The sequence below is a fragment of the Labrus bergylta genome, chromosome 24, assembly GCF_963930695.1.
Source record: "Labrus bergylta chromosome 24, fLabBer1.1, whole genome shotgun sequence".
Classification (NCBI taxonomy): domain Eukaryota; kingdom Metazoa; phylum Chordata; class Actinopteri; order Labriformes; family Labridae; genus Labrus; species Labrus bergylta.
The window spans coordinates 5189480-5203146 of record NC_089218.1 but is presented as its reverse complement, the minus strand read 5'-3'; the positions used below and the strand labels follow the sequence as shown (position 1 = coordinate 5203146).

Below are 13667 nucleotides of genomic sequence, written 5' to 3'. Positions count from 1 at the left end.
CAGATTTTTTTCTCTCCCTAATATCGGTATCTGTATCGGCTCCAAAAATGCAACATCAGTCGGGCGCTGATATATTGTAAACCTCAGTTCAGAAAAACTCTTCAAAAGCTGAAAATTTGTAATCAAACGTGAATCAAAAGTGTCTCGTCAAAGAATCTGAGCTATCTCTCTTGACTACTCAGACTCTGCTGTACTGTGTCAGATTTAAAGTCGTGGACTGTCTCGCAGCAGGCTTTCAAGCAGCCATATTGTAATCTTGCTCCCTGAATTGATGGCACGTGAGTCGTCCGTTACATAAGGCCGAGGTGGCTATAAGCAGCAAAGGAATCCAGGACCTTGTAATTACTGAACACACTTCGAGATTACATCATGGATTGACAGGGTTTAGCTAGCTGGCTGCTTGGAAGTGTGGCCGATGTGTGGTGTGATAAAATATTGTTATTTAGCATATTACTGTATGCATGTTGCTTCCTGCACTATGCATATGAAGTATGTCAATGCAAGATGTTTGCACTGTATGTCTGTCGCAGCTTGAAGGTTTAGGAGTTGGGATCGCTTTCAATAGAGAGTAACCGAGGCTCAGGAGGGGATTTGATTGTTTTAATATTGTCTCTTCCTTCGTCGGATGGTTCATTTACTCTAACTTGATCGTCATATGGAGTGATAATCCTCATATAAACCCGCAGACACATTTAAAGCATGTGATTGATGGGCTAAGAAATTGAGCAACTGAACCACCATGGATTTGCCATGAGTCTAGTAATGATTTTAAACACAGCTCGACAGATTAATTGGCCGGCCGATAATATCAGCCAATATTAGTTGGGGGGAACAAATGAATTTCCCAATATTGGGTGTCTAGGATTTCTTATTTGTTGCCTTGGCATTGAAATAGATGTTGATGCCATTAGATTTTTACTATAATATTATCATGACAACCCCAATTGATTGTATTTGTGGTCAAGGAAAATATGAATACAGAATGTAACTTCGTGATGTGTGTTAAATCAGTAAGGAATGAATGGTGGAAAGAAGTGAGATTGCTCTCTGTCTCTTTTTGTTTTCTTTTTCTATCTTAAAAAAAAAAAAAAAATCCCATGCAGCTGTTGGTCAGCATTGGACTGTGAGATTGAGGCAGCGCCAGATCACAGCATCATTGTCGAAGGATTACAGCAACAGGGTAATAGGTCATTGGCCAGGAAACATGTGGCCCAGAAAGCAGACAAATGAAATTTGATTCAGACTCAGCTGTGACAGACAGACCGACAGACAGACAGCCCGACAGACAGACAGACAGACCGACAGACAGACAGCCCGACAGACAGACAGACAGACCGACCGACAGACAGACAGACAGACAGACAAGCTAGCGTGGACTGATTTTTTTCTTCAATCTCTCCACCTGCTGTTCCTGGTTTTCAAATCACTGATATTCCAAATATTTGAATGTTGACTCAGCAGCTTCTGAAGGAGTGACACACATTGTTATACAAGTCCAATTTGATCATGCTGTGCTGCTTTTCCCTTTTCTTATTATCAGTGTGCCCATTGAAGGCTTAGACAAAAAGCTACAAATCTTAAACTCTGCTCTGTAGTCTTTCAAAAAAATACCAAATTATTAAATACATAGCTGTTATATGAATTATAACAGCAAGATAATAAAATCATTTCAAGTCATTAATAAAAAACAAGCACTTTAGATATCGAAAGAAAATTGTAGTACAGCCATATTAGGATTTAAAAGAAAATTATGAATACAGCTTTTTTCCAGTGAAATTAATTAGCATCTGCTTTAAAAAATAATCTTATGTGCCTTAGACAGGTGGATTACCCCGGGTCTGAAAAACAAATCCAATGCAAAAGTGTGTGTCTGAGCTCACCCTACGTAGCTTGTTTGCCTGTGAACTCACTAATAAACATTCATAGAAATTACCCTGGGCATCGCTTATTTACAGTATATACTCTTGTATCTCTTAACATCAACTGAAATAAGCTTTTTGATTAAATACAAGGACCATGTGTGTTGGAGGATAGCTAATTTGGAAATATTGCATACATCATTTATTTAAAGAGCCCATATTATGCCCTTTTTGGGGTTCGTATATTTAATCTATGTACCTACTTTTGTACGTTCACAATAGCTAAAGTCTGAAAAAAGTGTCTGTTTCCATGTACTGCTCCTCCTTGCTCCCTCTACGCTCTGAGTCCGTCAGCTACGCTCTGCTGAGCCCCCACTGTTAGACCCCATGTGGGCCAAGTCTGCTCTGATTGGTCTGCCGATCTGCTCTGTCGTTATTGGTCAGTTGCTCAGCACGCTTCTCGGAAATTTCAACATGAGCTGCAGGGCTCACCACAACAAGTCAATGGGCTTAGATCAGTGATCTCACACTGACAATGACGCCGCACTGACAAATTTTTATCGAGGGGCTAGAACCGAGCGTTACATGCAGCTAATGCTACAGCTAACAGGAGGGCGTAGAAGAAGCCACGTTTCCGCGGACTTTGAATTTTTGCACATAGATGTGCCTAGACATGCACAGGGCACTAGGAAAAAACACTGAAGGGCATATAAAACTAGAAAAAGCATAATATGGGACCTTTAAAATCAAATAACAGTGGCACCAGAATAGATCCCAGAGGCACACCAAAATTGTAATCATTCTTTGAAAAAATAAATCTACACCTTTGTTAAATGTATAGCATTATAATCACATTTGTATATTACATGCAAGACAAAAGACAAATAATCTTTTCTGACCATGTCTGGTCTTTTTGCAAGGTGAGGTGCTTACCTATGATGTAATGCAGTACAAGTGCATAACCCATAAAAAATGGAAATGTGAGAAGTCCATTTGTTCGCTGTGATTAATCATGTAAGGTTAAGAGTGTCTATCTTTGTCCTCAAATTTTTTCCAAGGGATTTCTCCTTTGTTCATTTTACCAAATGTTTTTCACATAAGACTTGCACATAAAAGGGAAATCTAATGGTAAAGCAGCGTCCCCATTGTTAGAATGTTTTTTTTGTAGAAGTTTGCGTACAAATTGGATGTGATGAAATTCAGCAGTGTCCTGTTTTTTTGTGAATAGAAAAAGACACCTTGGCTCCTTTGTTAGAGATAAAAATTAATTAACTCATTCTCTAAAAGAAACGAGCAGAGAAGTTGTGTCTTTTTCTTAAAGTGCTTTTCCTTTGATTGTAATCTTGTGTCTTTCCACCTCTGTGACCTACCGCACTGCAGGATGTTTGAGCTCGGATTGGTCGGGTCAGGCTGGAAGGACCTCGAGGCCAAATCGGTCATGGGTCGATTAGTTTGCTGGCAGGTGCTCAAAGACTGGTCCTCCTCCTCTTTTTTGTTCTGACTGTTGGATGGAAATTCCTGTTGGCCGCATAACCCAAAGAGAAAAGTTTTGGAATGCATCATAAAAAACACCCCAGTTACAATTACTAACATTGCTATTTCTATTCGGGCCTGTACAAAACACAAGAGCAAAATTTACAGGAAAATGCAGTTTATTTATTGCAGCCTCCTAAAAAATCTGAGGCTCGGTTACAAATCTGCCAACAGAAATGTTGTGCTAGCTGACACTTGAGCTTTGATCTGATAGCAAATGTCTAGTCCACTACCTGCTGCTGTTTAAATGTATTCAGCAAGTGGCTGACTCTTTGACTTTAAAACTTGCTGTGTTTGTGTTTGTTGAAAATATTTATGAAAACTTGTTAAAGTCAAGTCTATGAAGGGCTCATTTTCCTGATGAATGTTCTTGTAAATGGCTGCTGTTTTCCAAATGTCATGGTCATTCACAAACACAGCCACAGAGAGTAACAAGAACACAGCTTTCATGTCTTTCTCTTTAATTCTGTATCTATAGGAGACACGTCTGATGTGGGCCAGCTATTAGGACTGGGACCGAATATTGATCCAGCAATATATTGTCCTCCTGACTCGTGTAGTGTCTCATTATTATCTTGTATCGTATTTCATTGTATTTTGTATCGTACCACATGGTATCATATCGTATGTCATTGTGTCCTATATATGTCATTGTGTCCCCCATCTCGTATCGTGTCATATACCGATATGTTGGCCGATATCTTTTTAAGATCTATGTTCGATTTGTAGAGCTAGGTAGATATAGATATGCTCACTTATTGTGTTGATCCATCAAATACAGTTATCAAAAACTTGGAGAGTGATAATGCTTGTTGTAGTCCATATAGCGCCCTCTGCTGGTGAAAGAGAACTGCTAGTGTCATACAATCATACTCAAATGCAATGCTAGTTGACTGGTGAATAAATGTAGTAACATCTGTACGATAGAAGTAGCCGAAACTGATAGTCACTTGATATGCTAATATCGGCCAATTATTGGCTTGCTGATAAATCGGTCAGGCTCTAGCAGCAATTTAGAGCCACATAGAATTCCCACCCATAACAGCTTTATACTTTTTCCGCTTTTTTGTTATTGTGGTGTAACAGGCCTTTTAAGTTGTTCTTTGTCTTTTCATATTGCAATGTTTTAAAATTGAGCTTACTTCTAGGCCTGCAAAATCTTACATTTTTGAAGCCTTGTTTTCTTCTTTTGCTTCATCCGCTTTGCAGGAGACTTTGATGTTTAAAAGTAATCACAATAGGCTGTTGAAATTTGGAGGATTTGGTGTCATAACGAGAGTCAATGCTGTGTGGACCATGAGCATGCTGAGTATTTTTTTTCGTAGAAATAAAGTGCTTCATATTTTCAAATCATTGTCAACATTATTGCTTCATACTGAGTTTAATGCTCACTAAACACACACCTCAGTTTTGCTGACATGCGTGTATCTGACCTGTAAAAAGATGGACTCTCAACAGGAGACACTTGCCAAAAAAGCTGACCACATCATTGACCTACATGGTCGAAACATCAATACTAAATTACCAGCCCAGTGTGTTTGTGTGTATCTCTTTTTACAGGTATTGACGAGACACCGGCAGCGTGTTTCTTTTTTTTTGCCGTTATTACTCGCTGGTTCTCGTTGCAGCTGTGTATTTATTTAGCCTTATTGTTGTTCAAGCAAAAGCTGAGGGAAGCTGATGATGATAATCTCACTTAGCACACAAACACAATTTCCCTCCCCTGAGTGAGTTTAGTGTGCGAGCGTGTGTGAGTCTGGACGTGTAACCTCGCATCGCACTAAGTGGGGATTTGCGGCACAAATCCGTCGTCTCGGAGATCTTTCATAAATGTCAGATGAGCTAATGTGCAACGCCGCAATCCTTTAATGACTAAATGCAGACGTGGGGAGCGACGCAGCCCAGTCAAAGAGCGCTGACATTCAACGTGGCGCTTATCTCTGCATGACTACTGCGGTGACTGTGAGATTTAAACCCATATGCCACTTAGGTGCATATGTTCAGAGCTGGATTCCCCTTGCATGGTAACCGAACAGATGGATAAGATGTGGATTAACAAGTTTGCTGCCCTCCCCCCCCCCAGTATATATGTTTGTTATGTTCCATTGTTTGATGCTACTATCATCTCAAAGTGATTGGTCCAAACTCACACCGCAACAGAAGGGTTGGATGACAATACAGATCAGTTATTTTGGTGCCATTGCCAGTTTTTAACTTGGGAAACGCCAATGCAGCCACGTTATTGTCAGACATGCAGAAGTATATTCATGGATTTATTTTCATGTTTATTTGCTCATTACAGTTGGTTTTTGTTCCGCAAATATTTACAAACTTTTACAGAAGTGATGTTGCATCCGAGGTCCAACCGTTTGTCCTGTTAGTGTGTAACACCTTTGTCCAGAACACATCAGCCTCTCAGCTTCTGTTCCAGGAAAAACATGGTTATTCATGACTTCCACTCCTTGCCCAGAACACTTCCGCCATTACTCTGACTCTCACTCATCACCAGCAAGCGCTGCCCACTTACTTGAAAGCAACACTGGGAACGCTGCCCAAAGCCCCCCCCCCCCACCCCCTCAGACCCTTTTGTCATCACACATGATTGGTCCTTAGCCCTGGTAATCACGCTGTGAGTCCCTGAGCATTTTAAACCAGTTCCACAGGACACCGCTGAATTCCATTACACCATTTAAATGAGTTCCCAACTGAAGAGTGAGATGTTTTTTTGTTGGCTAAGGCAGATTTGTGTGCACATGTTTGTGTGTATTTGGCAGTCACACTATTTGCTTTTGCTGCTCGCCTCAAGAGATGCTGCTTTGAGAAAAAATCAGGCTCTGTGACGAGTGTGTAATTAAATGTCACGCCGAGCTTCAAGAATGGCTAATAGCGTTTGGTCAATTTCTACATTTGGATCTACATCTTTGATGGGAATACTCACCCAGCTCTAGTGATCTTTTTTCTCCAGAGGAATATGTTTAAAGCTCCTGCATGGAAGAGACCCGACGCTCAGGGGTCCGGCATGAGCTTGTGAGGTGACAAATGGCCCCCATCACTCCCCACGCTCTGTCTTATCTCCTAAGTGTCTCTGACTAGCCCGGTTATTGAAGAGGGATGTTCAGTCAGCTGACAGCATGAGGAACAGAGGCGTTAAAAGGGAAAAACCAGAGCCAAGTGCTTTATTCATTTTAAACCTACACGGAGTACCTCAAAGGGTTTGATGCGTCACAAACGGTGCAGCTGCTGCCAGGCGGATGCTGCAACGCCAGGTAGATAAAAACAACCGCTGCAGCTTTGGGAGAACATTAGACAATGTCGTTTTAATATAAGAAGTAGGTTCTCGTGGGCAGGGTGAAAAGTTGACAGGGTATTATCTTGAGGAAGGAAGTTTTGGAAAGTCGATGCACTGATAGAGAGAGAGAGAGACTGTGATGATTTTAAAAGTGAAAACACCGAAAGATACATCGAAAAGTCCTCGCACCGAACATCCCACTCATAGTCTGCCCTTGATTGCATGCTTTGTATGGTTTATATTGTAAACCTGTGATCCTTTTATGGAGAAAAAAAAACAAGTGGACAGAAAGATTGGGATGCTACTTGATCCACCTATAAAATACAGTTTGTTTCAGCCGCTGTCTCTTTAAGGCCTGCCCACGATCTTCTGATTGGCCGGCTCTCTGAAAGCCTTACAGGTGGCAGAACACTGCAGGGCTGCCAGGGCGTGCCAGGGGGAGGGCTGCTCTCCAGTGCTGGGAGAAGAGAGCCCATGTAAGAGTGTTCAACAGATTATGTAGAGGTTCTTGGTTTCCTATCGGGGGACTGTCGGGTAATTTGCAGATAGCCAAAAATTAGCGAAAAAACAACTTTAAAGGAGCAATATCTAACTCTGACAGCTAGCGTTTAAAAAGTCAAAATTCAAAACTTTGAAGAAAGCTGTCTCTCCCCCCGCCCCCAGAAAGAAGAATCAGTTATATCCTAACCTGTTCACTTGCCCACTTTCTGCAATTTTCCATTTGCCTTGTAAACCGAGGGGTGTCCAAAACGGCCTACCTTCTCTGGTCAAATTGAAAAATGAGGATGAATTTCAACAGAGCATGTTTCCTCAAAGTCTCATGACATAGTAAGGTCATTTTATTATTTCATTGAGTAGATATCTTACATATTGGACCTTTGAGGAGGGATTGAGACCCGACAAAAAGGACAATTTTTACAACTTGGCTGCTTTTTTTTACTTTTTCATGTGAATTTATGTTTAAGAGCCGGTGCACAGTCTGGGCTTGCAGACCTGGCTGCAAGTGAAGCCAGTCTTCTTATTGACGATCTCATGAAACCTCCCATAAATTCACCAGAATAAAAACTGAATGCGGGATCTGCGCTTGAAGCAATTCTCATGAAGTCTGCCTCTCCATTGTTTTTATTTCTATAAACGTTGTTTGCTCGTCTCTTCTTCCACTCTCCTCGTTTCCTTTCCCCTCTCGCCCTTTTCCCGTCTCTTTGTTTATTCCATCTTTTCCAGTCACCTTCTCCCCCTTGATCCATCATCGACTGCCACGTCACACTTTCTGTTTTACAACGCCTCACTTTTAAACACCCGTCCCTCCCTTCACCCATTTCTCCCCCGCTGACCTTTCCGTCTCCTACCTCCCTCGTTCCTTTTCATGCTCGTCCAATACCATCACACCCTGCGCTCCCTCACTTCAGTGTTGCCTCTCCCATCAGATTAGGCCCGTGTCAGAAGGAAAAGAGCGAGATTGTAGGTTGGATTAAATGGGGTGCGGGGATGAAATTCTATGATCTCATTGTTGAGACAGTACACATAAACGTGGTGAATGTGTGCGTGCAGGCGAAGGGCGGCGTCTGCTTTATCCCCTGTAATGACAGAGAGCTGGCCAGGAACGCCTTCCTCGGCTCTGTTTCATGCTGGGAAATCATGCCATGTGTCTTTGGTGTAAAGACAGCAAGACAGTTGAATGAATTTTGGCGGTGCACATATTGTTGCACAGTGCAGCTTAGAGCGCATATTTAATCACTGTATGATGATGGATTGGGCTGCAGAAACTGGACATTACAGAGCAATGAGATGCGTTCCAATAATCAAAGATATACAGAGTAAGAGTAAGAGATGATTAAATGCCTCACATATCGCTGTGACCCAGGAAAGCAGACCATGACGTGATTTATGTAGTTATTTAGAGGACGGAACAACCTGTAAAAACGAGAATAATGATTATGCAAAGCTACCTGGGGAAGTAAGCAAAACACTTCCAATATTTGTCTTGTGCATCATTAAACACAAACAGTTATTTACGAGGCGTTTCCTGCCTTATAAACCAGTGTATGCATTGCAGTGCTTAAACAGTATGTATCCAATGCGGTGTTTTATCACACTGAGAGGCTAGAACGGATCCCAGAGGCAGCTCATGTGTGTGTTCATGTCTTTAATAGGACCTCCAGAACTTGATAATTTTTGATACTTTGTGGGTAGTGTCCAGTCCAAACTGCTCAATTAGAGCCCGACCGATAAATTGGCCAGCCGATATCGGTATTGACCATTTTTATCTCAGATTTGCACTGATATAACTAGATTTATTCACCAGTCACAGCATTTAATTTGAGTTTCATTGTATTAAACTAGAAGTTCTCTCTCACCAGCAGGGTGTGCTCCATTGTTAAGCGCAACGCTGACCTGATTGACAGGTGGGCGCGATGTAACGGTTCGGCAAGAGGCTTAAAACCCGCCTCAGCTCCAGCTAGTTTGACTGAAAGTGAGGCTGAGACAGGATTTCCAGTATGGTGGCTGCCGCCGATGAGCACCCTGCTGGAACAGATGGGTGACGTCATTCAAGGTTGGTCCATTAAAATCAACAGTCTAGGGTATGGACGATGTTAGAGCCTCTTAGGGATACATAGACAAACTGAAGGATGGGCAATCCCATCAGTGTGAGCACAAAGCTTAGAACAACAAACCTAGAGGGGAGTTCTCTTGCATAGTATACCTTTAAACCTCCCCAATATATGTGATATTGGATGCTAATCTCTGTTGGGTCTGTCTGATCCTGCGTTTTGCATGCTAAGCCGTCCTCGCTGACCCTCCCCAAGTGACAGATTGAAGGTGTCACATTGAAACACCGCGTTGTCAGTGAACCAAATCCAGCATTTTCATTAAAATGTAATTTACCAAACAAATAAGTCGTCCAGACTGATATTTAGCCGCAGAGAGATGTGGGCCCTGTATTGTCGGCGGTGTGCAGAATACAGAACAGGGAGTGAGTTGGAATTGGCTGTTGCAAACGTGACAGTGATTTATGCATGAATGCTAAGACTCAGGGAGCCAAGTAATGTAATAGTTATCAGGGTGTAAATTCTTGCTGTAGACAAAAACACTGAAGGGTGATCATTTGGTTATCTATCATCAGCTGGAGACTTTATTGTTTTTTTTTTAGAGCACCATGTGGAGAAAACCTCATTTCAAGCTGCTATCATTATTATAGTTATTTGATCCAAATGTTACACCATAAACACACACACAGGTTAAAGATTAACTCTACGCGTGTGTGTGTCAACCCTCATAGAACCCAAGGTGAAGGAGTCCTGAATGCCAATGTGCTGCGTAATAATGCGGCACACACGCTTTTGTCTTTCTGGGTTCCCACTCTCACACAGTCGCTCACACTTGGACGGTGACCTTGGGGCTATATTGTTATTCATCAGTGGACGGAGGCGAGCAGACTGCCTGCTGTCCTCTTATCTCTATGGGGCCCAAACCAGCAGTGGGATGCCGAAGGCGTCTCCTATCTGTCCCTCACTGTAATAAGTATCGCTGTTTTAAATCAGCCAGCAGAGAGATCACAGCAGCCTTGAAAGATAAAAAAAAAAAATAGGGTCCTTCTGTTCTGTCCGTGAGTTGATTAACACTTCCTCAGAAAGTTAAGCTTTTTACTTTTTTAAATAGCGCTATTTCTATTTCTTTAAGGGGCTCAGTTGGTCGAGTTGGTCGTCTTCTTTCTGGGAAGGTCAGGGGTTCAATCCCCAGCTCCTGCAACTACATGTCCGATGTGTCCTGGGGCAAGACGCTCCAGCTGCTTGGTCAGTGGCGTGTGAATGTGTATGAATGGGATTAGTTACTTCTGATGGTCATTTTACTCAGCTACTGCATTCAGTGAGTGAATGGGTCGGTGTGAACTGCTGTGCAAATCGACTTGCTCTCCCCTGTTCTACAACCTGGATGTAAGCAATCCAGTAAGAGCAGTGTGGTTAAGCAGTATTTTGATCTAGAAAATGGAGATAAAGCTGTATGTAGGCTGCATCAGGTTGAACTGGTATATCAATTGGAGCAAAGTGTAACCACATTTAGCACTGGCATGTTGATGTTACGCTGCAGGAAGGACCGAAGGCTGGCAGTGCTAGCGCCTCTAACATTAGCCACACTCGGCAAACCAAATTGCTTAATTTACCAGCACACACGTTTGAATACATTGTGCTTAATTTTGACTGTTTTATTACCTTTAGACTGGTGTGTTAAACAGAATTTAAAGTTAAGTTTGACCGACTATTAAATTAGTCGGCTTGGAAGAACCCTAGAAATGATGTTCGATGGTTGGGTTGCTCATCTCACCAAGTCCCTAAGGTAGGCTGGATGACAAAGCTTTCCTACCATCAACTGATGATGGTTCTATAACCAAAGGCGTAACTCTAGATGACATGTTGAAAAGGCCTGGATGACCCCTTAGTCTCTTGTCAATTTATGAAGAAATGTTGTGCCCTTGCCCATGCATTGGAGCCAAACAGAGAAAAATCAAGTATTGTATGGTAATTTTTTTTTGTGCCACAGACAAACTGACTTGTAAATTCTGAGCTGATTGTTTGACTGTTGGCTGTCAGTTTTTATGTTGGCAACAGCACATTTCTCCATCCAAATGGGACACTCTGATGTTGCCTGATCTGTTGCCTGTCTGCTGCTCTGCTTGGTTTGTTGCATACTCTTTCATAATGTCATAATTTGGCTTGGATCCATCCAATTTTCCAACTGTTTATGATCCTGTGCACAGGTTATACGAGCATAAAAAAGCACAAGTTGTTGTCACAAATACTTCCTTTTGCTGGATTGTTGTAGTATTAGAGGGTGACAAATTGCAGTTTTCAAGGTTGGCACTGTTTCGGTTCGCTCTGTGATGGCCCACTGTTCATAAGATTTTCAGAGACACTTTGGTTGTTGAATGGCTTGGCTGGATTCAGTGAAGTGTGGAAGTACATTACAAGCTTCAAACTAAAAGGTCCTACGTGTCCTTCACATACCGCACTCCGAAAGTTAGAAGGCAGACTTGTTTAATAAACCATCTTTTTCTCGTTTTCTTGGCATATTTATAATCGTTCTCTGCTTCAGTGTGTAAGTTGTAGTGTATGAATCTCTCCTTCCTGATTTAAAAAAAACAAAAAACAGGTTGCCCTGCAGCCTGAGCTTTAATCTTTACAGAAGTTATCAGATATGGCATAAAGGCAAAGACATCTGACACTCCTTGGAAAACATTATAGGTAATAAACAGACTTTATGTCCTGTCTTTCATCCCTTTAAGAAAGTCTTATTGATCAAATTAAAATTTGTAGACCTTGGCAAAAAGTTCATTGACTTTCCCCCCACTTCTCCTTCTTGGCTTCTTTCCAATGTCACAGATCTCTGCTTCCCTTTTATTATTCTGTCAATTTAAAATTAGGCAACTCCTTCTTCAATCACTTTATCCAATCTCTTAAGCCTAAAGGTACCACTCCTCTCGCTTACCCTTAAAGGAACCAATCATTCGTCACCATTTCCTTTGGCAATCCAATCAGTTTCACCGGCAGTGCTCCCGGCTTCTGTTGCTGATGCCAACTTCAAGCCAACACTGGCAGGTCTTCCTTTGGAACTCCATCTTTGGACAATCCTTTGACTCTCTTATGCATTTACTCTTTAATGAACTTATGCATTCCACCTATTTGCGTAAAATTAAACATCATTCTCTTTTGAAAATTGGACTCTTGACAGTGTATAAGAAGTTGACTTTGCCTCTGGTATTTAGAAGGCTTTCAGTGATTATGCCAGAATTTGAATTTGGATGGGAGCTGAAAAAGAGCGAGGGGATAACAAATTAAGCTACAAGTTAATGTGAATAGTTGCTCCTGGAGCTACATGCATTCATAATTTAAAATGACAGTGGTATGAATTGGGGTGCTAATTTGGACCTTTTTTAAATGGTGGCTAGCAAACAGCATAAATGGGAGTAAAAATCATGGAACAAAATAAATGTTTTGAGATCTGATAAAAGTTGCATAAACATTTGACTATTCGAATATTCAAAAATCATGACCCATTCCCTCTGGCTTGGTTAGTAAAGTACATCCATTATTACACAATATGGTGAAATGAATTGATGTGCCTTTGCTTACCTAAGAAACATGTTACTCTATGTTACTCTAAATGGTACCATAGTTCACAAAGTTCTTTATTGTAAAAGACCTGAGACCATTAACCAGACCGAGGAAGGACCGAGGAAGGACCGAGGTATGACGGAACTAAGCTGCACCACTTGCTTCTTTGATTCTCTCGAATCTAATCCCCTTGTTGGCCATCAGAAAGAACACAAGTTTGAAACTTTCTCAGTTCCTCTAACTTTGGCATTATGTCCAAAACGAGAGCTTTTTTTCCCTCCTTGTGGGACAAACATGACCACTCACCTATGACCTTCCACAGAGAGAACTTCAGACACGAGAAAAAAAAAGAGGCTTAAATAAAAAACTCAAGATTCATGATTGATTACTGAAACTGCTTTCAAAAGCCCAAGGAATGCACAGCACTAGCTTCTGTCTGTAATAAATCCCGACAGGAAATTGAATGTGCCAGTAGATGAAAGAATCTTCATTCATTTGTCTTTTTCCCGTCCTGAGATTGGATGCGACCGAACCAGTATGAAATTATGAGCCAGCAATAAGGCCCTTTTTGTATCCTGCCCTCAATTGCTGATGAGTGGATGCATGCGCTTTCTTGTGGGCCTGAGGGAGGACTGGGGTCATCAAAGAGACTTTGCATCAAAGCTGCCTGATGTAAATCTGCTTCCATTATTGCTTTGCACTCACATTGTGGAGAAACTGACACATGCTTGTTATTTACAGATATGCACTGACTATACAGGGCAATTCCTCAACACTCATTTTAACAGACTTTGAATTCTTTACAAGACAGCTTATCTATATGCACATCAATTAATTCCACCATATTGTGTAATAATGGATGTACTTTGCTAACCA

At 41.5% G+C, this 13667-nt stretch overlaps 1 protein-coding gene across 1 annotated transcript in view; it reads left to right on the top strand.

Annotated features, from left to right (window-relative positions):
• Positions 1-13667, top strand: part of LOC109995101 (FERM and PDZ domain-containing protein 4-like) — a 55462-nt gene that overhangs the window by 1013 nt on the left and 40782 nt on the right. The window lies entirely within an intron of this gene.